The 4,606-nt window shown below is 40.3% G+C and overlaps 1 long non-coding RNA gene across 1 annotated transcript; it reads left to right on the top strand.

The window, feature by feature from the left end:
- The first annotated feature begins 2,092 nt into the window (after positions 1-2,092).
- On the top strand, positions 2,093-4,146 carry LOC135097420 (uncharacterized). The gene is made up of 2 exons (XR_010265689.1): positions 2,093-3,534; positions 3,750-4,146. It is a non-coding gene; the product is annotated as an uncharacterized LOC135097420 (long non-coding RNA).
- Positions 4,147-4,606: the final 460 nt, after the last annotated feature.

Below are 4,606 nucleotides of genomic sequence, written 5' to 3'. Positions count from 1 at the left end.
CGTAAACAAACATTACAGCTGATCGCTGGCACGTGCAAGGGACACAGGAAACCTGCATTTTTCACCCATGACTCGTGTATTTATTCGATCAGACCGTTTTAAAGACGGCATTAAATTATTTATACAACTTGGTCTGCCACAGGTTAATGTACGCTCTGCACCACGCTGTGTATATTGTCACTCTGCCCTTCATTTATTTTTTTTCATCCTAATTTGTTCTGTATTATATTACATTATGTATTTATTTATTCGTTTCTATTTTCTACTTTTTCCCTCATAATTTGTTCTCTATTATATTTCATTTGGTCTCTCTCTCTCTCTCTCTCTCTCTCTCTCTCTCTCTCTCTCTCTCTCTCTCTCTCTCTCTCTCTCTCTCTCTCTCTCAAGAGATAAAAATAAATAAATTAAACAAATTCCTTATTAATTAACATATATTTGTGTGTTTCTTTTCTTTATGATCAAAAATATTTGAAACTTTTGCCTGGGAAATAAATCATTACGAAAACAAACAAGATAGAAAGTAAAGCAAGTTACAAAAATAGGAAATTGATTAAAAAGTTTACAGTTTCTTGAGAATAATATTGAAGTGACATTAGCATTTTCATCTGACAGATACACTGGGTTCAGTTAAGTTAGGCTAGGCTAGATTAGGCTAAATTAGGCTTACAAAACTTTCGTTCTTTAATTTAATTGGTCATTCATTTTATATATAAAATTATTTTATTTATTAATTTTACGTAGGAGAGTCACTGATCAATGGCAACGAGAGGCAGAGAGTTAACTCTTGCAATTGAGAGGAGGACAGAATAGTGGTGATTGATTGACAATACTGGTTAACTCTTGCATTAGAAAGGTGGACAGAATAGAGGTGAGAGAAAGAAGAAAGTCTTGTGCATGTGCTTGTGATAGCGAGAGAGAGGCTGAAGACAGTCAGAGAGAGAGAGAGAGAGAGAGAGAGAGAGAGAGAGAGAGAGAGAGAGAGAGAATGGTACATATTGTTCTCTCCTCTCTCCTTCTCCTCCTCCCTCCAACACTTGAATACCGCATTGCTAATTTACATAAATTTCCTGCTAATTAGGCCAGGTGTGATAATAGTAGCAGTAAAAGTAGTAGTAGTAGTAGTAGTAGTAGTAGTAGTAGTAGTAGTAGTAGTAGTGAAAAAAAAAATTTTGATATAAAAAGTACCGTTTTCTTTTTCTTCCATTTCATATAATCACACTCACACACACGTATCGTACGTTAATGGGCAGCCTCTCTCTCTCTCTCTCTCTCTCTCTCTCTCTCTCTCTCTCTCTCTCTCTCTCTCTCTCTCTCTCTCTTGTGTGTGTGTGTGTGTGTGTGTGTGTACTGATTCAACTTGTCCAGTCAAAAATACGAGAGAGAGAGAGAGAGAGAGAGAGAGAGAGAGAGAGAGAGAGAGAGAGAGAGAGAGAGTTAAACTGACGAAATTCAATACAGATTTATCTCCTCTTCCTCCTCCTCCTCCTCCCTTTATAACAAGAAGTATACATATCTCGGCTCATTACCCTCCTCCTCCTCGCCAGGTAATAAGAGGTGATTACTCTCTAATTAGACAGGTAAGTGTGTGTTCGTTACCTGGGGATCTCATTTGCTGGTGGTGGTGGAATTGCTACTCGGAAAAAATGGCACTGGAAAGAATGGCACAGGAAAAAATGGCACAGGAAAAAATGGCACAGGAAAAAATGGCACAGGAAAAAATGGCACATTGTTTAGCCTAGGAAAAAATGGCACACAAGCATATACACCGATATCTGAAACTGGATAATTATTATTATGTTATAAGTGTTCGAAGCCTATATTGTTATGTTATAAGTGTTCGAAGCCTATATTGTTATGTTATAAGTGTTCGAAGCCTATATTGTTATGTTATAAGTGTTCGAAGCCTATATTGTTATGTTATAAGTGTTCGAAGCCTATATTGTTATGTTATAAGTGTTCGAAGCCTATATTGTTATGTTATAAGTGTTCGAAGCCTATATTGTTATGTTATAAGTGTTCGAAGCCTATATTGTTATGTTATAAGTGTTCGAAGCCTATATTGTTATGTTATAAGTGTTCGAAGCCTATATTGTTATGTTATAAGTGTTCGAAGCCTATATTGTTATGTTATAAGTGTTCGAAGCCTATATTGTTATGTTATAAGTGTTCGAAGCCTATATTGTTATGTTATAAGTGTTCGAAGCCTATATTGTTATGTTATAAGTGTTCGAAGCCTATATTCGAAATCGATCAGAAGTTTTCTTGGCTCACGTTGTGAATAATTTGATTAGTGGACTCTGTGGACTTTTTTTGCGATGGAAATTATCGAAAGCAACAAGGGAGGTCTCAAACTGTGTTACAGTGGATACATGTATACCAAGCAGTGGTCAAGAGGTGAAACGGTGCGGTGGAGGTGTGTCAAGCGAACACTTTCATGTAAAGGGGCATTAACAACATCTCTTCAAAATGAAAACCCAACACTTTTAACAGAACACAATCATGATGGTGACGAAAGTGCTATTGAAGCAGCCAAGTGTAAGTCTAGAATGAAAACATTAGCAAAAACTACCAGAGATAAACCTGGTCAAATATACGCCCAAAATGCCTTAACCATGAGAACCCAAGCGCAGGCTCATTTCGTATCACAAGAACATTGTAAACGACTGATTCGGCATCACCAAAGCGCCAATCAGCCTCGCGACCCTGCTTCATTACAGGAACTTGTTATCTCGGGAGAATGGGCATCAACAGGTGGACCAGAACCACAACCGTTCCTGATTTATGACAATGGTCAAGACAGTAACAATCGCATTATTGTTTTTGCAAGTGAACAGACCCTACGACATTTAGCAAAATCAGACATCTGGATGATGGATGGAAATTTTGCCATGGCCCCCTCTTAAGTTTACACAATTGTATGTAATTCGTGTTCCTCTCGGAAACACTGCTGTCTCCGTTGTTTATGCATTCCTTCAACACAAGACTCAAAACACCTATGAACAACTTTTTACGGCAGTTCTTGAGAAATGTGCAGAGTACCACCTGTATCCAGACCCTAGAACCGTTATGCTTGACTTTGAACAAGCAACTCTACAGGCCATCACGGCAATACTGGGATCGGAAGTTACTATTCGCTGCTGCTTCTACCATCTGACACAGTCATCATGGACAAAAATACAAGAGTTAGGGCTGGCAACTGTGTACAAGGAAAATGAGGATATAAAGTTGTTCTGTGCTATGGTCGACAGTTTAGCTTTCCTTCCCCTAGAGGATGTGTCTGCCGGCATGAATTACCTCAAACACAACACACCAGAGGGCATGGAGCCTTTCGTCACTTACTTCGATCAGACCTACGTAACGGGAACTTATCGACGAGTCCAAAGACAGCAAGATGACAATGAGATCCCAAGAGTTCAGCTCCGCCTCATTCCTCCACAGGTTTCCTCCAGAAATCTGGAATGTGCATGAAGCAACTATTCGAGACGAGTCTCGCACGAACAACTTATGTGAGGGATGGAACAATCGATACAGCAGGTTGGTTAAATTTATGGAAATGTTTGTAACTTGGTACTTTATATTATATTCTTCACATTTTATAATTATTTTAAAAAGATGCGCTTCACGTTGTTTTTGTTTTTGTTTTTTGTTAGAGCTTTAAGTCCAGCAGAATAACTGTGCTTAGCTTAGAATGGTCATTGGTTAGTTAGTTACCACGCAACTCAAACTATTTACGATAATCACTTTCCTAGGTTGGTTGGTCACAGTCACCCAACAATATGGCGGGCAATCCAGTGGATCCAAGCTGACCATGCTGTTGTAGCTACCCAGTTGGTGCTAGAATCTCGTGGCGAGCCTCCCAAGAAACGGCAGAAGAGGGTGTACAAGAATCTACAAACACGAATGAAGAACCTCTGCCAAGATCGCCGTGATGGTCGCAAATCAGTTGAGGAGTTTTTACATGGAGCGGGTCACAACATTCGATGGAAGTCCTAAGCATTATAAGAAAAGTCAGTAAAATGTATAGAAATAAAGTGTGAACAAATTTTAGCTGATTGTACTGTCTGATTGTATCGTTTTTAGCTTGAGTTTTTTTTAGCACATTTTGTACTGTGCCATTTTTTCCTAGACTAAACAATGTGCCATTTTTTCCTGTGCCTTATTTTCCTGTGCCATTTTTTCCTGTGCCATTTTTTCCTGTGCCATTCTTTCCGGTGCCATTTTTTCCTACATTCGTCTGTCCCACCTCCTCCCTTGGACCTGCCAATGAAGGGTCTGCTGGGCTGTGTAAGGGCGAGGTGTGCTGCCAGGCAAGTGCTTATCATACAAACTAGCTTGCATTAACAGTCATTGCCACCTCATTTACGTCTGTGATGGAGGTGGTGGTGGTGGTGGTGGTTGTAATGGTGGTGGTAGTTGTGATGGTGGTGTTGGTGGGTGGGTGGGTGGGTCGGTCGGTCGGTCTCTCTCTCTCTCTCTCTCTCTCTCTCTCTCTCTCTCTTCCCCCACTAACCTTCTCCCCCCTCCTCCCTCTCTAGCCCTCCCTAACCCTCCTCCCTCTTCCTCCCACTAATCCCCCCCTCTCCTCCTCCTCCTCCTCCTCCTCCTC

Source organism: Scylla paramamosain, unplaced genomic scaffold (genome assembly GCF_035594125.1).
Source record: "Scylla paramamosain isolate STU-SP2022 unplaced genomic scaffold, ASM3559412v1 Contig19, whole genome shotgun sequence".
Lineage (NCBI taxonomy): Eukaryota > Metazoa > Arthropoda > Malacostraca > Decapoda > Portunidae > Scylla > Scylla paramamosain.
Note: the sequence above shows the minus strand (reverse complement) of the source record. Positions and strands in the feature narration are given on the sequence as shown.